This window comes from Lepus europaeus, chromosome 9 (assembly GCF_033115175.1).
Source record: "Lepus europaeus isolate LE1 chromosome 9, mLepTim1.pri, whole genome shotgun sequence".
NCBI lineage: Eukaryota > Metazoa > Chordata > Mammalia > Lagomorpha > Leporidae > Lepus > Lepus europaeus.
This window is the reverse complement of record NC_084835.1, coordinates 2,703,026-2,726,393: the sequence shown is the minus strand read 5'-3', so window position 1 is coordinate 2,726,393 and position 23,368 is coordinate 2,703,026. Positions and strand designations below refer to the sequence as shown.

The 23,368-nt window shown below is 45.3% G+C and overlaps 1 long non-coding RNA gene across 2 annotated transcripts in view; it reads left to right on the top strand.

Moving 5' to 3' along the window:
* LOC133766719 (uncharacterized) overlaps window positions 1-23,368 on the top strand; it is a 434,792-nt gene that overhangs the window by 362,176 nt on the left and 49,248 nt on the right. For both annotated transcript variants that reach the window (XR_009866737.1, XR_009866738.1), the window contains exon 4: window positions 2,295-2,412. This is a non-coding gene — a long non-coding RNA (uncharacterized LOC133766719). The remainder of the gene's footprint in view (window positions 1-2,294; window positions 2,413-23,368) is intronic.

The following is a 23,368-nucleotide window of genomic DNA, read 5'->3' as shown; positions in this document are numbered from 1 at the left end:
ACTTCGGATCCTCATTTTCCCATCTGCGAAATGGGCTTAGCGTCAGCGCTGTTCTCCTCCCTGACTGGCTGTGTGAAGGTTGTCCATATAAAGGGGTTGCTCATTACCTGCTAAGAAAGTGCAAACTTCATGTTGTTCTGCTACCATTAATTCGGGATAACAGTGTGCTATGAAATGATTGCTCCTCAGAATGCATGGACAAAGTTGACCCCATGTAACAAAGGTGAAGAGTAAGGACCAAGAAACAATTCTGTTCCTACCTCCTCAAACATATATTGAGTTTGGCCTGTGCACAGCAGTGTGATGGGATCTCTGCATCCCCACCTGCCCCGCCCTGATGAAAGAGCAAGGCCTGGCTGTTGAGGGCCCCATCATCAAGGTCGGATTAAACAAGAAGATTTCTGAGGTGTTTGGGGAGGCCTGTGACTGGGGTTTCTCTGCTCGCAGAGGTGGTGATTGTCATCTCCCAGCACTCCCGGGGTACAGCTGTGATGGGGAAGTGTCTGGCTTGGGGTGTGACAGCCAGAGGTCAGCCTCCTCCTCCACTGTAGCCTTCAGGACTTCTTCTGGAGCCGAACTGAAGGAGAGAAAGATTCCCCTGATACCAAGGCCAACTCATGGGCAGCCTGGTATCGTTTGTGTTTTAGTTCATCATTCTAACAGCTGATATTTTTTGGCCACGTTAGTATGTGCCAAGAATTACCCAAGTTTTTCTGTATATGCCTTTTTTTAAAAGATTTATTTATTTATTTGAAAGAGTTACAGAGAGAGAGAGAGAGAGAGAGAGAGAGAGAGAGAGAGAGAGAAAGTCTTCCATCCGATGGTTCACTCCCCAATTGGCCACAACAGCCGGCACTGCACTGATCTGAAGTCAGGAGCCAGGAGCTTCTTCCCAGTCTCCCACACGGGTGCAGGAGCCTAAGGACTTGGGCCATCTTCTGCTGCTTTCCCAGGCCATAGCAGGGAGCTGGGTCGGAAGTGGAGCAGCCAGGTCTCAAACAGGTGCCCATATGGGATGCCGGCGCTGCAGGCCAGGGAATTAACCCACTGCACCACAGCGCTGGCCCCTGTATATATCTTTTTTAAAAAAAAATATTTTATTTATTTATTTGAAAGAATTACAGAGAAAGGGGGGAGAGAGGGGGGAGAGAGAGAGAGAGAGAGAGAGAGAGACCGAGACCTTCCATCTGCTGGTTCACTCCCCCAAATGGCTGCAATACCTAGGGCTGGGCCAGACCAAAGCCAGAAGCCAAGAGCTTCTTCTAGGTATCCTACGTGGTCCCCAAGCACTTGGGCCATCTTCTGCTGCTTTCTCAGGCACATAAGCAGGGAGCTGGATCAGAAGTGGAACAGTCAGGGCTTCAGTTAGTGCCCATGTGGGATGCTGGCCCGGCAGGCGGCTGCTTTATCCACAAAGCCACAGTGTTGGCCCCTCTGTGTGTATCTTACTTAATCCTTACACTCACCTTGTGATCTCGGCATTTAGAAGCTCTATTTTACCTGGGAAGAAATTGTAGTTGAAGCTAAATGGGATAAGATCAGAGTTGGAAGTCTCTCCAGATTGCCCAGCCCCAAAGCTCATACTCAACCACTTTATTTGATGCTTTTAGCTTTCGCCTTAGCTGTGCCTGGCATGGCGTGCTGTAGACTGGTCCCTTCCTTGTCTGTAAGTGGGAGGCACTGGGCTCTGCTTTATGATTCTTCTTGTTATTCTATGACCCTAGTGTGCTGAATGCTTCATAGTAGATAAAATATTGATAGAACCCACAGGCATGAAATTATTTTCCCTAACTCCTTTTTCTCTCCTTTGGCTATCCCATAAATTACCCAAGGATGGATTTCAAAGAAGCATATGCATGTATGCATGTATTCCCTCCCTCCCTCTCTCCCTCCCTCCCTCCCTTCCTTCCTTCCTTCCTTCCTTCCTTCCTTCCTTCCTTCCTTCCTTCCTTCCTTCCTTCCTTCCTTCCTATTTCAACTAGCCCAAACAGGTTGCCTATAAGTTAGTGTTGGACATTGCTGAAGTCTGTGTGCAATTCTGGTCCTTAGGGGCACCTGTGCTCTCAGACAGTGTTGTTTGAGACCAGCCATCTGGGCACCTGACAAGTCATGGCAAAGCAAGGTAATGTGGTATTCAGTAGAGTGTTTACAGCCGGTTCAGTGGTAAAACTTGAGAACAGGTAGAAGCTGACCTTCTGTTAAACACAAGTATTTGAGAATTTGTGAGTTCTTGGGAGTATGTGATAATAAATGTGTGATATACTTTTATTCAGATGTGGTTTATCTCCCTTCAGGTATGATTATTAATGAGGAGGCTATGAACATTGGAGAGTGATAAAGCGTTCCCTGTTCTCCAGTAAGTGCTGTGTGAAATCAAATGAAGTGTGAAGGCACAGCAAAGAACAAAGGAAGGTGAGCTATGAAAATGCGTCTTGTCCATGGAGAGGTTCAGTGTGCACCTGTCTAACTTCTCAGAGACTTCACTGTCTCCCTTAGGGCAGGACAGAATGTGAGCATCAACCAGGGTCTGTGATATTGGTAACTAGGAAAGCTTTCCATGGAACGCTTGGCCTCGATTCACCAATGAACGGCTAAGAAGGGGCGAGGCGTGAGGATCCATCTTTTATTTGTGCGTTCAGCTTTCCACTCACTAGTGTTAGAAAATTATGTGGAACTCAGTCTTTCCCATGATCACCTGCTCCTCTTTTTAGCATGAGTGTTGCTGACTGGCTCTTCTGCCTCCATGCTGTGGCAGTGTCTTGGCACGTGCTCTCAGAGACGTCTTGCACTTCTCTTATAATAACACTTAACACATTCTGTTGTGATTGTTTATTTCTCAAAGGGAGTTTTGGCATTTTGCTTTAATACATTTCTTCAGTGTATTAAGTTACCCCATCTGTTGCTCAGTAAATGTCAGTGGATTAGATTGTCCCAGTCATTTGAAAACCAAAGATGCCACCATACATTTTCAGTACCCTGTATGGCTGAGTAGTTTTCTCAGTTGAGAACTGCTTTGGGGTCAGTATGATTTGGTCCTTGTCATCTTGCAGGTATTTAGATTTCCAGGTCACAAGTTAATGGTAGTAAGTGGGTAGAGACAGTCTAATTATGTGTTGTGGGAATGGTTGGACTGAATTATGTTTCTAGGGTTGAGGCCCCATGATTGAGTGCTTTATAAGACTATATAGACAGAGACTGAGAGTGGCAAACATTTCCTGTCTCTGACCATATGACACTAGGTTCCACCTCAGGGCTTTGCCAGTGAGAACATCATCGTCAGAGACCAAACCAGTACTCTCTGTGCAATCTCAGAATTTGAAACCTTAAACCATGAGCCAGAATGAAGTTAGACTGCTGGAGGTATTTCAATATTATAATAAAAAAAACTGACTAATTCAAAGACCAGTGAAAGAATATATATAAATTCCAGGAAGGGGGAGGGGCACTGTGGCATATGAAATAGCATCCCATATGGGTGCCAGTTCAAGTCCCGGTTGCTCCACTTCTTTTTTTTTTTTTTTTAGTTTTAGAGGATAGTCATTTTAAAAAAATTATTTATTTATTTGAAAGAGTTGCAAAGAAAATGAAGCAAAGGGATGGTGTCTTCCCTCCACTCTGGTCCAGCTCCCAACTAGTGTGCCTGGGAAAGCAGCAAAAGTTGGCTCAAGTGCTTGGGTCCCTGCACCCCTGTGAGAGACCCAGAAGTAGCTCCTGGCTTCCGGTTTCAGACCAGTTCAGCTCTGGTTGTTGTGGTCATTTGTGGGATGAATCAGTGGATGGAAAATCTCTCTCTCACTCTCTGTCTCTCTCAACTCTGACTCTCTCTCTCAACTCTTCCTTTCCAATAAATAAATAAATACATCTTTAAAAATAAATAACTTCCAGGAAGGCCAGTGCCACAGATGTCCTGTTCAGTCCTGTCTTCCTCACCCCTACTCTGCTGCTGGGGACGTATGAAGTACCCGTCAAAGGATGTTTTGTTGTATGAGTGCAGTGAGCTGCCTTTGGCATGCAGCTGGTGTGGAGACGGGGAGGAAAGAAAAACTGAATTGCTGGAAAAGCAGGAGGAACTCAGAGTGTTGAACCATGCCTTTCTCCAACCAGTTGGCTGCTAATTTTGCTTCTTTAGATCTTTTCTCCTATGATCATATAGTAGAGGAAGGTGAGAGGGTAGAGAATAATGAAATTAATTTTATATATAATATGTAATATAATTTTATATATAATATATGTAATATAACTGGAACAGGTCAAGAGGAATAAATATTCCTCTACTGATTGAATTTCATCTACCTTCTAGGAATTTGGAGGTAAAATTCGTGAGTAGGGAAACAGGAGAATACTTTTAGAAGCTATGTTGGTTTCTCACCACACAAAGCTATGTGCCGCACTGAGAAGAGCATAGCATCTCTACGTCAGCCTTTGAAAAGCAGACGCAGAGCCTGGGAGCTCTTGTAGCGGTCCGTGGATGCCTGGAGCCAGAATTGTTCACATGGCGTGGCAACTGCGCCGACAGCCATTTAGGACTCTTACGGCAATTCTTTCTTTGTATGGTGAATTAGAAATTGCTAAAACCCCACGATGTTGACATCGAAGGCCATCATAAAAGTAACTGAAAAGGTAGATTTTAGGAGGTTCCCCTAAGCTGAATGCCTTGGTTTCTTAACTCTCTGGCTCTTCAAAAACAGAAACTCGTTTCAGAAGCCTTCTCATGTCCAAAGCACACACACAGGCACACAGACTAAGTCTACATGGAGGAAATATTAGATGTAGACCAAAGGATAGAAAAAGCAACACTTTAACGATGGGGGTGAACATAGTTAGGAAACAGGATTTTTCTAAGAGCTTCCTGTTTGCCTGGACGAAAATGAAGATAATAAAAATTATAGGATTCTCTTTGTTAACTTTCCTTCTGATGGCAAGAAAGATCTATGTTTATTTTCTTTAATTGATAGGGATTTTATTGTTAGAATGCTTCAGGAGGTGAAGACACTATCGGAATCCTTTTATTAACTGTACCACCATGCCCTGGGCAGAGCTCAAATGCTCTCAGTGACTTCATTCACCAAGGAGCAGCGCTTCTGTCAGCTGCCCTCATGGGTCAGATTGTTTCTCTCCCCAGTTACTTCTGCTGCTTTACTGAGTTGATTGCCAATTCTGTATGCACGTCTTCCATTCCAGTTCCCAAACAGAGGAGAGGAGAAGGATTGGAGTAGCTGGTCACCATCCAATATGCGGCATTCCTACTAGGGACCCTTCTTAAGCCAGGTCACCCTGGAGGTCTCTCCTAGGTGAAGCATGTGGGCTCATTTGACGTGGACACTTGGGAAATGCGTGAGGACCTGAGGTGAGCCTCCCCCAGGAGAGTTTTCTCAGGGGTGGCAGGGTACCTGGCAGGAACCTTGTGGTCTCATGGGGCTTGAGGTGCTCTGCTTGTCAGAAAGGAAGAGGCCAGCGGGGGCTCACTGGGGCAGACACACCATTCAAGGGGAATGCTAGAGTGGCGTGGGCAGTGGCTCTGCGTTGCCCACCTTATTCAGGACACCAGGGGAGTGTTCACCTTTTCTAGCCCTGGGTTCCTGGGGTTGCCTGGTAAGTAGCAGTGCTAACAAGTAGAACAGCTGAGAGACTGAGTATGCCACAGGTTTATTTTTTGCCTGCAATGACTACATTCTTGAAAGAAACAAGATTGTTCATGTATTGATTTTTTAATGGGGGTGATAATTTTTTAACAGTCTGATACCTTATTTTTCTCATGTTAATGTGATATTAATACTAAGAGAACAGATTCAGTATAGTTCATAGTTACAGTTCTAAGAATATAATAACATTCTATTCCTCCTTCCCTCCCTCCTGTTTTTGAGATAACGTATCTTTAATGTACATTATCGTCAAGGGCTTAATGCTCCACCAGATAAAGAGAACAAGTGGAAAGTAAAAAGACCCTGGTTTAGCAGGATTATAGGCAGACTATCAATGATAATCAAATGGAATGATGATCATTTCACCCATATGCAGTAAATTTTAAAGTAAGAATCTAAAATCCGCTTAGTGAGATAATATTAAAATAACTTTTTAGCTAAGTTCTCCTTTCAGACATTTAAAATATTTTTTACTTATTGCTTTCATCATTTTGAAAAACAAAGAGATGGAGAGAAAGGGGGTGGGGTGGGGCGGGGGATTTCCCATCTGCTGGTTCATTCTCCAAATGTTCACAAAAGCCAGGAGTAGGCCAGGTCAAAGCCAAGATCCAGGAACTGAAGCTGGGTTTCCCGTGTGGGAGGCAGGGACACAATTACTTGATCCATCACCTTCTGCCTCCAACGGTGTGCATTGGTAGGAAGCTGGAATCAGGAATAAAGTCAGGACCCCAACACAGGTGCTCCCATATGAGACACAGTCGTTCCAACCAGGGTCTTACCTGTATGTCAAATGCCTGCCCCTGACCTGTTTTTAAATATCAAGTCCCCCCTAAGCCTTTCTCAGGATAAAGATACTGCATCACTTGGGGCCCCACTGCAGTCGCTGTTAATGCCAGACAAACAGGAAGGAGGCGTCCAGACTGACGCATCCCACCAGTTCAAGTTCTGCTGTGCTCCAAGTTCCTCTTTTAGTCAAAACATTGCCAGCCACTCCAGAGTTACTTCAATTTTTTCCCCACTGTTTTATTTCCCTCTTCCATCAAGATTTCTGACCTAAATCTAAGTAAACACATTTACTTTTTATTTTTGCTAGCCAAATTTGATGTACATTTATATGTATTCGAATCATTTATAATATTGCCCATTCAATATATAACACCTGTAGAACAGAAACAAAGCTTCTCCTGAAATCAACTTTAAAATAAGGTTTCAAAATGGAGCCTCAGAGGGTACTGAGTGGTGTAATTGATGAACAGTGGACAGTGAGTCATGTAGCAAAACTGACATGGATTGACTTCTGTCAACACCTTGCGTTTCTGGGCAGGGAGGTGAGAGCCTCCTGTTAGTTTCATGAATGCAAGGGTAAGAATCCCCCCTTTTGCACTGCTTTCTTTGTCTTACATTTCCTGCCTGTGATAGGCTTGTCCCAGTATTTGTCCTTTTGTTGTTGAGAACAGTTTCTCCTGATGAGAAATGTCAAGGCAAACAGTGTGACAAGGCTTGAGTCAACTCTTGACCACCAATGGTATTGGCCAACCGTGGCTGCTGAATTAATGAGGAAAATTAAAAGTCATTTTTCAGAGGTCAAAAAAGGTTGACTTTCTGTTTAGATGTTAGATGATTGATGACCATTCTTCTCTCCTGCATTTAACATCTTGGACATTGAAGACCACACACAACAGAGCGCCATGTAAAGCCAGTGACCAGTGTCAGAAAGAAATAGACTCTGTTCAATTCGAGAGGCAGCAGCTTGGAAGAAATGGGGTCAGGCCATCTGTGTTGGAAACCTAGCTGTGTGACCTTGGGCATGTCATCAGATTTCTTACAGCCTTCCTTGGTTCATTTTTCAAAAATATCTGCCTATAAAAGTCAGGAAATAAATTTTCCTTGTTTCAATTCAAAGTTAATATAGTAAATTTGAAAGTTTGCAATCTGGTTTTTTTTTTTTGGCTTAAAATTTTCTGTAAAATATATATATTCTTGATTAAATATTTTGATATATATTTATATACATTGATATATATTCTTGATTAAATATTCCTTAAAAAACTCAATCACTGCTGTATTGGATCTGGCTTTGGCAGTATTGTTAAGGGGGAGTTTCATAGGAAATGTAACACTTTCAAAGAAAAGATAAGAGGGGCCAACAGCTGTGGTGCAGTGGGTTAACGCCCTGGCCTTAGGCATTGGCATCCCATATGGGCACCGGTTTGAGACCCAGCTGCTCCACTTCTGATCCAGCTTTCTGCTATGGCCTGGAAAAGCAGTAGAAGATGACCCTTGTACCTGTGTGGGAGACCAGGAGGAAGCTCCTGGCTCCTGGCTTTGGATCGGCGCAGTTCTGGCCATTGCGGCCAGCTGGGGAATGAACCATCGGATGGAAGTCTCTCTCTCTTTCTCTCTCTCTCTCTGCCTCTCCTCTGTGTGCATAACTCTGACTTTCAAGTAAATATATAAATCTTTAAAAATAAAGAAAAGAAAAAGTAAGAAAGTTTCCTTTGAACAAAAAGCTCCATTACATGCCAGAAAGATTGAATGATATTCTGCTTAGAAGTGCATCTACTTAGGTAAGTCTGTCTTAGCTACTTCTTGCTGTGTTTCAGAGTATGCCACAATTCAGCAGCTTAAAACAACTGTTTACAATCCCCTAGTTTCTCTGGATCAGAAATTGTTTAGTTGGGTGGTTCTGGCTCAGGGTCTCTGATGAGGTTGTGATAAGAATGTCAGCTTGGGTTTCAGTCTTCTATTCTAAAGAATGCAGGGTGGATCTTGTCTAGAGGCCTCTGGTTGCTTGAGTGTCTATGCAAATTACAGCTGACTTCCTCTAGAGTCAGTTCACCGAGAGAGAGGTGAGAAGGTGTACATAAGACGCATCCTCTGCTGCCCTTGCAGCTGCAGACAGCTGTGTGCCTGGTTCTGTCCGTGGCAGAGGACACAAGTGTGCAGGGATGAGAGCTCTGAGAGCAAGCTTGCACCTTCCTTAGAGAGAGGGACAAAGCTCAGCTGGCGTGATGGTGGTCGAGGCCACATCCAGTGCCCTGGCAGGAAGGTAAGTTAAGAGAAGGAGCAGACAGGTGTCCTGATTATGAGCTCCTGTTGAATTTTATGGCAAATACTAGCTGCTAAGCAGGTGGCAGCTAGCTACCTGCCATTGTTATAAAAATTTTATAGCCATTGGTTTACTTTTATGTCAGAAAGAAGCAAGAGCATTTTCCTCCCCAAATCAAGAGGTGCAGTGTTGTTGATTTCCACCTATATCTTTTCTTACTTGTGGCTATCAATTGTGCTAAAAATCTGAGTTTAAAATAGGGATTTTGAGGCAGAGCAGACATGCAGCCAACTCCAAGAAAGCTCACTCAAGTGTAGTTGATATTTTTCCAAATGACTACAATTCTTGAAGGATAGTGCTGTTATCAGACACTCTCTATCCTGACCCCCAAATTCTGCTCTATTTATAGCATAACTGTTCCCCATCAGAGAAAAATACAGATCGCCTGTAAGTCTGGAAGCACAGGTGGATAAACATAATGTTATTAAGGAGCACATCTGTGGGTTTAAAACCACTAAAACCAAACCAAACCAGACATCTGTATTTTATAAAACATGAATAATACATACATGTATAATCTGTGTTTTCAGACTTCATAGACATCCTATAGTTAAATGTCAGAAAATTGTAACGAGAAGAAACAGTCAAGATGTAGAACTAATTAATGCTTAAAAAGCTCTTGTGTTTGAGCAGCATACTGGCGTGGTGTGCATTTCTGCCGAATCAGCCAGTAGGAGCTGATTCTCCCTCCCGCTCCCCTCCCCTCCTCTCCCCCTCCCCTCCCCCTCCCCTCCCCCTCCCCTCCCTCTCCCCCTCTCCCCCTCCCCTCCCCTCCCCCTCCCCTCCCCTCCCCCTCCCCCCTCCCCCTCCTCCCCCTCCCCCTCCCTTCCCCTCCCCTCCCCCTCCCCCTCCCCCTCCCCCTCTCCTTCTCCTCTCGTTTTCAATGATCAGGGAGTGAAGCCCTGGCAGAGGCAATGCAGCATGGCTCATAGGATGACCTGTCTTGTTCCCACTCTGGCTGTGTGACTTGGGGCAAGTTACTTTTCTCATAGGACCTTGATTTCTTTGCCTGTTAAATGGGCTAAACGAGTACCTATTTCAAAGGGATTTTCTATACTTAGGATCAAAAACAAAAAGTTTTCTATATAATAAGAACTCAAAGTTGGTTGTAGTTATTCAGGAGTGATTGGAATACAGAAAGAGGTAAGAAGTATTCCCAGGGGAGGAAAAATTGGTTTTGCCCAGCTGATTAAAAAGAAACCCTTGGCTTCTCCATGTCCAGGTTTGATGTGCTGTGCGACTGAGGAACTGCTTGGTGTCTTTGTTAAGCATACAGGGTGCCATCACATTGTACTAAGTAGTCCGTGTGTAGTGGGCCAGAAGTGTGCTAGTGCGGAAGTGCGCCCCATCTGAAACCTGGATCTGAGTCAGCCTCCATCCACGGATGCCACAATAATGCTGCATAGCAATCTCCCCCCAGGGTGGGGGCTCGTAGAAATATGCATTTATTTCTAATTCAAACACGTCTCGGTTAACTGGGCTTGGCTGGGTTCAAGTCTGTGCCAGGAGCTTTTTATTGACATGTTCTTCTCATGGCAAAAGGCAGGAATACAGGAGGACAAATGCAGTCATGCAGGCCCATTCCAAGCCATTACTCGAGTTATGTCTGATAACATCCAATTGGCCCAAAAAAGTCACGTGGTCAAGTTCAAAGGCAGAAATCTGGACCATACACTTCACCTCCTATGAGGCAAGGATGTGGATATACAAGGCAACTACATCGAGATGAAGGATTGAGGTCATGACTGGGTAAGCAATGGAGCTCTGTTGAAGGTTTTGGCTGGGAAAGTTGCTGTGCCTCTCTGGGCCTCAGGGTGAGAGGCTGAATGGGATCAGCAGTTCTCAGCCTAGAATAGGTATTAGAATAAGCAGGAGAGATCTTGCCACAAGCACTAATTGCTTAGGCCTCATCCAAGGGCAAGTAAATCAAAATCCCTAGGGAGAAGATCAATGCATTGATATGTTTATCAGGCTTTCTAGATGTTTCTCAGGAACAGCCATGATTGGAGAGCACCACTTTAGATGGCTTCTAATTTCTTGATATCCTAAATCTAGCTTAAATTCTAATGAGACTATTTGCTTGGACATCATGCCTGTTCAAGGTTGACATGCTGGCTGGTAGCATAAAAAACTTGTTTCCTCCAATATTTGCTGAATCACCCCAACAGTATTGTTTTCCCTCAATTCCTTTGCTGCAAGACATCGCTGTTTTCTTTTTCTGTCTTCTTGATCCTCTCCTCTCCCACCAGTGGAGATTTTTCTGAAATAAATAAGGGCTCCTCATTTCTGTGCCATTGACTTCCCAGCTCACATCCAAATTGTACTTCAAATGCTACTTTTGACTTGTCACTTACCGCTAGTGTCACCCACTTTCCCATCAAGGTCGGTAGTGAGATGAGCATGGCCTGCGTCCTGCCCCTCCTGCCACTCCTGCCCCAGCACTAGGGCACTAACATTTCCCTCAGTTTCCTTGACAGGGGCAGACATCATCTGTGTATTTCAGACATGCTGTGAGGGAGGGACTTGGTTTAGCTGGGTCAGGGGACTAACTTCAGAGAGGCACCATCCGCAAGAACCCCAGAGCATGTTGTCATTTGCGAAGATCTTAGGAAGTGGTTCTTTGTTGGTTCCCTCTGAGAAATCTCTTCATTTATCTTTCCCCCTAATGAGCATTACAGTTTAAGGTGCGTGAGTGGAGGAAAAATTCACAGGTAGCTCTGAAACCACTGGAAATCATATTAATGAGGATTTTCTATTTTTCCTTTTCTTCCTCTGCCCTATCTTATTCTCTTTATTTATTTAAGACTGATGTATTTCACAGACTCTAAGGTGTATCCTGTCCCTCAGCCCGACCCATCCTGGACACAGGCAAATTTACTTCTCTACCGTAGAGATTATCTAATGATTAATGGTGTCTTACAATTAATTGACAGAATATTTTTCCTTAAAGGCTCATGCAATAATGCTACATCTTTTATAAAGGATGACGTCTAGAGGCAATGAAATAGGACATCATACAAACATTGTGCTAAGTCTGTTGTATACACTTTCTCATTTAGTCCTCATAATAATCCATTAATTACCCAGTACATTTATTTTAACATATTTATAGGGCCAATGTACTTAATAATATTGGGTCAGGTGTTGCGGCACAGCCTGGTAGGCCACAGCTGAGACATGGGCATACCGTGTCAGAGTGCCGGGTCTGAGTCCCACCTCCGCTTTCTGATTGGACTTTCCACTAGTGCACCTAGAGGCAGCAGGTAATGGGGGAAGTACTTGAGTCCTGACTGTTGTGGGCATTTGGGAGTGAACCAGTGGACAGAGGATCTCTCCCTCTCTCTGTAACTCTGCCTTTCAAGTAAATAAATAAATCTTTAAAAAATTATACTTAACATGTATTGAGTAGGTACTCTGTAAATCTTTCACATACTGTTTCACCTTAGCACTTAGGACAACCCTGGCCATACATACTGATGTCATTTTTATTTTATGGGCCAGCAAAGAGGCACTGAAGGTTGAGAAAGTTGCCAAAGTTACAGAGTTGGTGGAAAGTGAGGCAAGATCCAAACCTAGGTTGCTCGGCCTCAAAACCCTATGCTATTAACCACAATCCTACATTGCTTCAAGTGTTTATTATTTTATAATTAATATGGTAAAGTACTTTACCATTTACACTAGACTTTCACAAACATGTAATTTAATCCTAGCCTAATAATTTGGAAGTTCAATTTCTTTTTTTCTATTTTGCATTTAAAGATATAAAATACTATTAAAAATACTCTCAAAAGTCTGTTTAGCCTTAGAAGGAATCAGCAAACTAAAGAAATACCAAAGAAAAAACTAAAAAGCTGGAAGTGTTTTGCTTCATTAGGCCAAGTAGAGAGAAGCTGGACCAGAGTTCATCCTAATTAGTGTCCAAAGGACAATTGTCCACTTGATTATTGAGAAGCAAGCTATTGCAGCATATGAGCTTTTGTTCTGGTATCTGACTTTGCATTTTCAGCCAATTAAGGAAAACACCATCCATACCAACTGGACTTTTAGTACAATGAATAACAATAGTGTAAAATGGATCATTTGAGTTGGTAAATATGATAAATTAACTCAGGCCAATGACTCTTCCATATAGCTTCAACTTTGTACTGAATGACCTGAAAACGCAGAATATTAATGAGTCTATTGTCCTGTTATCCTAGTGATTTATGGCCAACAAAGAAATCCCAGGAAAGATGTATATGTCTGAGTCAACAGAGGATTTATAGTTAGATTGGCATTGCTTCCAAAGAATCCTATCCTTTTTATCTAGTAAATAAGTTAGAAATGAAATGAAGACATAGACTCATAGGATTCTAGAACTAGAAGGAGCCCCAGGAGGTTGAGTGTGTCCCACTTACACAGATAGAAGGTACATTCTTTTAGGTAGCCGTCACTATTTCACCTCATTTCTTCTTTGCTTGGTGCCTTCTTTGATGTCAACTTGTTCTTCTGGTCTAAGCTTTCATGGATATCTGACACGTCTGTTAGTTTGTGAAACTACTATTTTTAGGACCACCCCCTTCCAGTCCACTTCTGGGCACAGTGATAATGGATTTAGGATGACAATGCACTTCGAGAGCACTCAGTCCACTTCCCTTATTTGGCTACTAAGAAATTCTGTGACTCCAAGTGTCTCAGTGCCTTACCCAACTTGTAGTCTACCACTGGGAAACTTAAAATGAGGCCCTCATGTCTTTATCCATTTGTGCTGCAATAAAAAAGAAATACCGCAGCCTGGGTACCTGATCAAGCATGGAGATTTGTTTCTCTCATCTCTGGAGGCTGGGAAGTCCAAGGTCTAGGGACTGCATCTGGTGAAGGCTGCCCTCTGCCTCCAAGATGGCTGCTGGAAAGCTGCGTCCTGTTGGGGCCAGAGTCCTGGGTCCCCATGTGGCAGGAGGCAGCAGGGCCCAAGGGGACCAGACTCCATCCGCCCAGCCCTTTAGTAACGGCCTGGATCTGTTCTTGAGGGCTTCACTTGAGGACACAAACACCTCCAACATGGTTGCACTGGGGGATAAGTCTCCAATACTTGAATTTTGGGGTATGCATGCAGAGCACAGCATCCGGTGTCCTGGTTCCAAGTTTAACATCCCCCACCCCAAATCTTTCAATTAATATTGGAAACTTCTTGCAAAAAAGGATGATTTCCACAAAACCCTTTCATTGAGGAAACTCTTTAATACAATACTCCAAAAATAACCTTTGAGGGCATTCCTTTATTACTGATTAGTGAGTCCAATAACCTCTAGCTGAAGAAAAGGGCACCCAAAGGGCAGGGCAATACTGGAGGACTTACCCTGGCAGTCACTATTACACTGACAAGACCCCTTGAAGATTGATGGAGAAATCAGCGATGTAAAGAGCTGGCCTAACAGCCGATGAGGAGAACAGAAATACAACAGTCTGGGCCCCTCCAGTGACTTCTCTGGTTGAAACACCATCAGAACCAATGGACAGTGCCCTCTCCCCACTCTAGTGAGTGGTATTTTCCATGTAGCCAGCTGTTGCCTAGCCTGAAGAATTGCTTGGTGTCTTTGGGTATGAACCATAGCCTCACCGTCTGTAAAAGGAAAGTGCTTTACTTAACCAGTTTCCTTCAGAGGGAGACGCTCAGCTGGTTTTGTGTGAAGCTGCTGGAGCTCTGCTGGAGCTTCCTATTGAAGGGGAGCAGCTTTAGCTGCATTGTTAGTGTTGACTCGGGCCTCCCGGTCTCTGTAGAAATGGAGGAGGAAGCCTGGCTTGCTTGAAAAATCTTCAGGTCGCATTTATTTCACCTGCTCAGCTTAAGGTGATTGAGTGAGAGAAATTACCAGATGTACCCAAGGGGTCATCAGCACTTGCCCAGACACAGGCTTTGCCCTGCCCTCGACAGGCCTGTCATACACAGTGCCCGCGGGAGCACAGCCTGCTGGGTCCTCTACTGGAGCAGCTGGAGTTTTTCTTAGCTTCCATGTTCTCTCCTAAGAACACAAGGAGAAAAACAAATCACTTTTCCTCTGACCTCCACTTTCCTAGGTTCCCAGGTTTCCTTGTTCTCTTGTTTTCCCCAAATTTCCCCAGAGTGTCAGCAGTAGAAAGACCTTCGTGACGCTGCCATCCTTGGGACCATTGACTCTGCTTGTAATCTGTGTTCTCTGACTCCTCCTGGGGAGAGAAAGGAGTGTGCGGCCAGCACCTGGCCCTGAGGTGGCCTGGGGGTGAGTGAAGCCGTGGCCGGCTGAGCTCATGCTCAGAACAGAGGTCTCTGCAGCTCAGGAGAACAGTCCTGGTTTTGACACGGAGTCACAGAGCACGAAAGTCACCACGCTGCCGTGCGGAGCCACCCCTGCACTTCCTAAGAAATGGAGGTTTTACTTCAGTGGATGATTGGCTCCGCCACGGGGCCAGGTGAGTAAGTCCCAGTTGTCACTCAGGGCCAGACCTTGTCTGTCTCTAAAGTAAGTGCCGTCACCTCCCACTTCTCCAGCAGGGCTCCTAACAAGCTCCTGCCTCCATGTTGGACAGATAATTTCGAAAACCACATCAGATAGAAGTAGAATACCTATATGGCACCTTTTTAGATATAAAAGTATTTCCTCATTCATCAAGTGCAAATTTTAAGGAATATGTTTTCTCCAGATCTAAAATGTCATTCACCATCTGGCTAAAGGGTATCAGCCCAGCTCTGCCACTGGCTTAAAAGTTCGTGTTCCAGGTCTTGCCTCTGGGGAGAAGGCCAGAGATGTTGTCAGTACAATGAAGCCAGCACTAGATTTGTAGAAGTCCCTGGACAGAAAGAGTTCTCATGGACTCAGGATAACATTAGTGACTCTGTGGGTTTTCTGTGTCCTGTGCCTGCGTTTATGCGTGTGCATTTTTAGTTCTGTTTCCTTGGACACTCCTTCATCAGATTAAGTTGTTTTTATTTTTTTCTGTTAATACTTCTTGACCACATCAAAATTCTTGATTTTATGTTACAGCTTTGAGATACTGAGAATGAATCCTGCTTCTTGGTGTGAGGGGGTTCCAGTTCATCCCAGGATTTCTGAAGTTACCTTAAGCTGTAATCAGAGCAAAGGAGAAAGTGTCAGAGTATTTCTGTCTATAATGGAAATAACCAGAGAAATGCAAAAAAGTCTTTGTCTAGTCCTTGCCAACCAGTTCTATTTTAGATTCCAGGCAACTGTCAGTTTAACACCAGGGCCCCTTTTTGCTTAAGTTTGACTTGCAATGAATTTAACAGGCTGCAGGCTATTAAATGACTGTCCTCTTTATAACAGCTCATTCTGCTTTATGTTTAAAAGTTGAAAATCGAAATCGCCTAGTCTGGAATTCCTGATTCTTTGACCCCTTCTGACCCCATTCCTCGAATCCATTGGGATATGTTTCCAGAAGAACGTCTTAATCTTGGTTTCCCTGGAAGCAAACCCCAAGAAAAGAAATTGAGTGAAAGTAGTTTCTTTGGGAAGCGTCCCAAGAAAGCCAGTATAGGGATGGGGATGTGAGCGCAGGAGGGAACCAGCAGAGGGTATGTGATCAGGCAGATTGCTGCTCTGGGTACTGGAGCTCAGTCCCTTCGGAGAACTCTGGCAACTGGTGTAGAACCCACATCCTCATGCCACTGCCCTGCAGGGATGAGAGAGCTGGCTGCTTATGTAATGACGCCAGCAACTGCTGTCCCACTCTGAGAAATGCTAGTAAAGAAGCTGTACAACTTAAAAGCAGTGGGTCCTTGCTGATATCTCTGAAGTCCTCTGAACGTCATTTTCTCACATGCAAGGAGAAGACAGGGAGTCTTGCTTCACGGAATTGTAGGAAGAACTCCATGCTAGGGGAGGTGGTTGTCCTAGAGGTGGAGATGATCCTGTCCCGCCCTGGAGGACCTGGGTTGATGCCAGCCCCGGCTCCTGACTCCAGCTTCCTCCTAATGCAGACTCCAGGAGCCGGCAGTGATGGCTGAGAAACTGGGTTCCTTCCACCCACGTGGGGAACCCGGGTTGAATTCCCAGCTCCTGGCTGGTCCACTCCTGGCTATTGTGGACATTTGTGAACCAGCAGATGGAAGCTCTCTCTCTGTCTGTTCCTTTGGCTAAAATATATATTTTTAGAAAATAGTTTCATGGACTAGTGTGTTCAAGTGCTTTTTTACATAGCTGCTTTAAAAATATTATTTATTAATTAGTATGCACACACTTTAAAAATGGAATTAAAAGGTCAGTTTATTTTGGTGCAGAAAAGTATAATCCGTGCAGTCTTCAAAACATCCTTTTTTCTGTAACTTTTTGAAGACCTCTATATACAATTTCAATTTTTTGCACTAAAATAAACATTTTTAATTCCATTTTTCCATGAACTTTTTGCAGCACCTTCTACAGATAAATAATGTAAGTTCCATTGCCCCAAGGAGCTTGAAATTAAGAATTGAACACACAGCTGTCAAGCAGCACGTGCCATCAGAGCGGACCAGGCCTCTGACAGCACAGTGAGTTAAAGCTCAAGCTTCGGCGTTCCAGTCTTGGCTTCGCCACTTGTTGTGAGCTGTGTGGTCCTTTGTGAGTCTCATTTTTCTTATCCACCAAGCGAGAATACCAGAAATGTCCATGAAGTTGCTGTGAATGTTAGCTAACGCAGCTCAGGTGCTTGTCCGCATGGTGGTGGTGTTATCATCACTGTTGTTCCTGCTGGTCCTCTTACTCAGAGGAGACCACAGCCCCTCTGAAACGTGATAGGTCCAGCACGGTCCAGCAAGGTGTCCTGATAGGAGACAGTGGGTGAGGATTCCTTCGTAAACTATACTTCTATTGTCAATACCAAGAACTGATTCTTCACAAGTAAGGCTACAGGGCCTGTGCATACAGTCCGTGGAATTTGGCCTGGAGAGGTGAGAAAGGAAAAGCACTCAGAAATGAGCATAGGCCAGGGCATTTCAGGATGGTTTCGCAGAGCCGAGTGTTTGGGTAAGAGCACGAGGAAGGCTCAGAGACAGTGGAAAGACTGAATAGCGGTTGTCGACCGTGCGTGGCCGACCTTGGGGGCCAAGCTCAAGTGTACCCACAGGTGGTCCTGAGCAGAAGGGTGACCTGGATTCTTTGCTCTCATCTCCTCGCTCGCGGGTGGTCTCCTCGGTCCTGCACCCAGGGTCCCCTGGTCGTCCTTGGCGTCGTTCCTTCCACCTCCTCCCTCTCCCACAGCAGGTTTGTCTCTCGCCAGTCGGCCTAGGCTTCTCACCAGGAGTCCCCTTTCCCTCTGGCTTTCTCCTCCGTCACCTCTATCCCTGCCAGAATGCCCATGGCATCACAGGGCAATGTCAGCACTCCTGTCCCCACCATTCAGCCGAGTCATCTGCCCAACAACAAGGTGTTGGATACAGGGAGTGTGTTGTCCATTTTAATGTTCCACACAGTCCTGCACACACCAGGGAAGCAGACAGCTGGATCTTCCCAAGGGCTCAGCTTGTGTTGGTTGAGTTGTGTATTTCTCTAATCCTTCTAGTCACAGTGGGTGGAATAAAATACGACAAGCCTGTACTGTCCCTTCTCAGGAGAGTCTGGTGATTCTAACATTCTGTGGCTCTGTGAAATGGGATTCCTGAGGCCCCAGGAAGCAATTTGGAAAGAAAGGCGATTTTTTTTTCATGATATTTCTAGTATAATTGACTCCTGTGCTGTTAAATTTCACCTTGATTCACTTCTAGCTCTGAGCTTGAAGTCAAGACACTCAATTTATGATCCAGCTTGGCCATTAATTAGCTGTATGGATTTGGGCAAGTCTTTTTCTCTTGCTATTAACAACAGCAGTCATTTATTTCACTGACTGCTGGGTACTCTGCTAAGTGTTGTTCATTCCTTGTCTCATTTACTCCTCACGTCACCCCTGTGAGGTGTGTACATGACTGGTCCTCTTCACAGTTGAGTGACTTGAGGCTCTGTGTGGGCAGTGAAGTGACTTCCCCAGAATGCCAGTGCTAAGAGACCACAAGGCCATTTCCACAGGCAGGCGGGGCCGATTCCAAAGCCAAGGAGCTTGACCACTCTCCTTTACAGACTCAGTTTCTTCAGGTCTTACCACTTTCTGCCTCACATAGAAAAGTGGCAATGGGCTTCCCAGGTTGCTCCCTGTTTGTGACTGTACCGTGATATCTCATGTGATCTCAGGAGTGAGGCTGACATCTGCTGCACTACCCAGCTTCTTTAACTTTTTTTAAACAATGACCCAGACATCAGAGGTTTTTTTTGGACAGGTAGAATTATAGACAGTGAGAGAGAGAGAAATGTCTTCCTTCTGTTGGTTCACCCCCCAGATGGCTGCTATGGCCAGTGCGCTGCGCCAATCTGAAGCCAGGAGCCAGGTGCTTCCTCCTGGTCTCCCATGCGGGTGCAGGGCCCAAGCACCTGGGCCATCCTCCACTGCCTTCCCGGGCCACAGCAGAGAGCTGGCCTGGAAGAGGAGCAACAGGGACTAGAACCCGGCACCCACATGGGATGCCGGTGCCTCAGGTGGAGGATTAACCAAGTGAGCCACGGCGCCGGCCCTACCCAGCTTCTTGAGAACATTGCTGCAATGTCTGAAGGAACCCCTCTCACCTCCACTTTTATTCTGCAGGGCGTGGGGGCGGGGAGGGTAGCCGACTCTGCAACTCCCATCACTGTGAAGGTGGGCATGTGACCCTGGACAAAACTGTGCAGCATGGGGCCAGTGCTGAGGTGTAGCAGGAAAAGCCACTTCCCGCAGGGCCAGCATCCCATATGGGCACTGGTTCAAGACCCAGCTGCTCCACTTCCAGTCCATCTCTCTGCTGTGGCCTGGGAAAGCAGCAGAAAGGGCCCAAGTCCTTCACCCGTGTGGGAGACCTGAACGAAGCTCCTGGCTCCTGGCTTTGGATCTGCACAGTTCTGGCCATTGTGGTCATCTGGGGAGTGAACCATTGGGTGGAAGACACCTCTCTCTCTCTCTCTCTCTCTCTCTCTGCCTCTGCCTCTGCCTCTCTGTAACTCTGCCTTTCAAATAAGTAAATAAATCTTAAAAGAAAACAACAACCGGTCAGCATGTTGGATCCTGGGGTTGCAGTGCTGAGTTTTGACTTGGCCGTGGGATTTAATTCAGGCGGCAGTAATCATGCTCAGGATTTCACTCTGACTTCTGGGGAAGTAAGTGATCTCTTACACTGAAATGGAGCCTGGGAAGATGCAGGCACAGAGCTGATAGCAGTCAGCCACGTTGCTACTCACGGAGCCTGGGCCCAAAGCAGCACAGGGAGAACAGTGCCCACAGAGGGGGAACGGGTGCTGGAGACGCCACGTCCCCTCACCTAAACCCAGTCTCGCCTGAAGCCAGACCTAAGGCTGCCTTTAGACGCTGGGGCAGGGGTGCTTTGGGGGTCTGCGTTGCTGTACTGCTCACCAAAAGATAAGGAGATCATTATTCCTTTTTTTTTTTTTTGGTGGGGTTGGGGGAGGCACAAACTTAGCAAATTTTGATTGAACAAGTAATTTTTTTTTTCTTTTTGACAGGCAGAGTGGATAGTGAGAGAGAGACAGAGAGAAAGGTCTTCCTTTTTGCTGTTGGTTCACCCTCCAATGGCCGCTGTGGCTGGCGCATTGTGCTGATCTGAAGCCAGGAGCCAGGTGCTTCTCCTGGTCTCTCATGCGGGTGCAGGGCCCAAGCACTTGAGCCATCCTCCACTGCACTCCCGGGCCACAGCAGAGAGCTGGCCTGGAAGATGGGCAACCGGGATAGAATCCGGCATCCCAACAGGGACTAGAACCCCGTGTGCCGGTGCCGCAAGGCAGAGGATTAGCCTGTTAAGCCACGGTGCTGGCCTGAACAAGTAATTTCTTGAGGATCAGGCCCAGCCAGAGTGCATCAGGCCTCGAATCATCTCTAATTACTGTGGGAAATATATTACTACAGTGGATAGAGAGGTAGGTAATTTATCACGTGGTGAAATATCTGTTAAGTGGTACCATGAAACTTCATGACTCCCTTCTGCCAGAAGGCTACCTCATCGTCTGCCTCTCTCCGAAGATGTTAATTGCTAATTGTCAGTGTGCCTCTCAGGAAAGGGATCTGCTGCCTGTGATGTCTGCTAGCCTCAAGTGGCAGCTCATTTCTGTCCCCTTCATTTCTTTGTAATTACGTTTGAACTTTGAAACCAAAAATCATTTGGGTTGAGGCAATATGACTTGATTGAATGAATTATCTCTGTAATTTCACATGAGTCATTATATTTCATTGAATCATAGAATTTTAGGGTTGGAAGAGACCTTTAGAGAATAGCCTTTCCAGCCCCCTGATTCAGTAGATGGAGGGATATGGCAGCCAGACATTGGCAGAGTCGCACGGAGTTTGGAGGCTGGCCTGGGCTGGAACCAAGGTCTCCTGACTCCACGCCAGGCTGATTCTCCCTGCACCACACACCTCTCCTGACCTGCCTGATGCATTGCGGAATGGCAGAGTAGAAAAGCCCGACAGACAGGGTTAATAGGAACAAGTCTGCCAGAGGAGGCTTTACCTCAGTCACAGGCCCTGTCCTATGGCTTTTCCTTCTGCATCTCTCTAAGACAGGGGAACGGGGACACAGATGCCTCCTGGGCAGCCAGTCCAATCAGGAAGCCAATCCAGAAGTTAATGGGAAGGACAGTGAAACCTCAGGCATTGGTTCAGGAGTTACGGAATTTGTGATAATTTTAGAACCTGGGAAATAATTTTCTATGTGGTCTCAAGAAAACTCACTTTCTATTTACAGATAATTCTCCTCCTCCTCCCCCTTCTCCTCTTCCTTCTTCTTCTTTCTCTTATTAAAAAAAAAAATAACATTTATTTCAAAGGAAGAGTTACAGAGAGAGAGACAGAGACAGAGTCTCTGCTGTAGCTGGGGATGGTCCAGGCTGAAGCCAGGAGCCTGGAACTCCATTTGAGCCTCCTACGTGGGAGCAGGGGCCCAAGTACTGGGGCCATCCTCCCCTGCTTTCCCAGGCACATTAGCCGGTAACTGCATTGGAAGTGCAGCAGCTGGGTCTCCAACTACACTCGCTGGATGCCAGCATTGCCAGTGATAGCTTGGCTGCTGTACCACCACGCCCGCCCCACAGGTGGTTCTTGAATTTTCAATTCAATATGTTTTCTGAAATTTTAACACATAATTGTACTTGTTTATAGGATACACTATAGTGTTTTAATACATGTATTCACGTGTAATGCTCAAATCAAGGTAATTGGCACATTTGTTACCTCAAACACCATTTTTGTGTGCTAAGACTATTCAAAATCCTCCCTAGTTGCTATTTTGTAATATAGAATGGATTGTTACCAACCACAAGTCCCCAGCCGTGGTGTGGGACGCTAAACGGTATTGCTTTTGAACTAGAGCCCTGTACCTGTTGAGCACCCTCGCTGCAGCCCTGTTTGTGTCCCCAGTCTCTCTGCACCGTAGACCCTATCAGTGCGCCCAGCATGTCTATCAGAATTCACCGTGTCATTAAGTCCCCTGGGGTCATGAGGATGACCCCAGCTACCCATGATACTCTGTTAGTGTGTTTATCTCTCTGTTTGACATTCACTTTATGCACCAAGATTTCACTTCATAGTTATTATTACCAATAAGAGAAAATATTGAGTTCAGGTTAGGATCACAGCGTTTGGTGTAGACTGAAGCACCTTAGCAAGCAGCAAAACTCAGCAGTGCTTTCTCAATTCGTCATTAAGGGTTTACCCCGCCCCACTTCAAAACAGAAAAACAGCACCCTAATTAGCACACTGCCGTCGGCATTTTGTCAGAACACGGGTTACAGCCGCATCAGAATAGGACCAACATGGGACTCAGAAGCTCAGAGCCTTCTGAGGATTTATAGGACACGTTTTTTAAGGATGGCTTTCACGTCAGTGACAGTAAATAACTGCAAACGCCAAGAGCCGTCCCTGAGGTTGCTTAATTGAGGGCACGGGCTGCCACTCCGTCTTTCAGAGTGAGGCGGGGCGGCTGCAGAAATCGCCCTTTGAAAACGGACGTGTGTAAGTGATGGCCATTTTCTGTTGCCTCTGAAAACAGCTACTTACATTGCAATGCACCAGTGTAGTGTCAAAGAGAAAATTGAGGCCCCTGGAATTCCCATCTTTGGATAGACTGCTGTAACACTAGAATAAGGTTATCAGTTCAGAAACAGAAACATAAATTGTAGTGTATAAAGTAAGCTTAAATTTTGACCCTTAAGTAAGAAAAAATAATGCTGCCTACCTCTGTTCAGTTATTGATTGCTGTTAGCAGCTTTAAGGTCACGAGAAGAAAAGCCACTCAGGGAGACATCAAAATCAGCCCCAGTGTCATCTTTCCTATAGTATGATGACTGGGAGGCAAGTGTGTATCTTTCTAAAATGATTTAAAAAGTGGTAAAATTGATCTTGATAGACTGGATTTCTAAATGAAGGTGAAAATCTAGGACCCAGTTCTATTTTGTGGGAAATCGGTTAAGGCTTTATGAAATACCTCTTAGGAAATGCTAAATCCTGTAACAATTCTGTGCAGCAAGAAGGAAAACTCCCCACTGTCTGGTAGCAGTAAAGCACATTTAATGGACTTGCAGCGTTAACAGTGAACGGA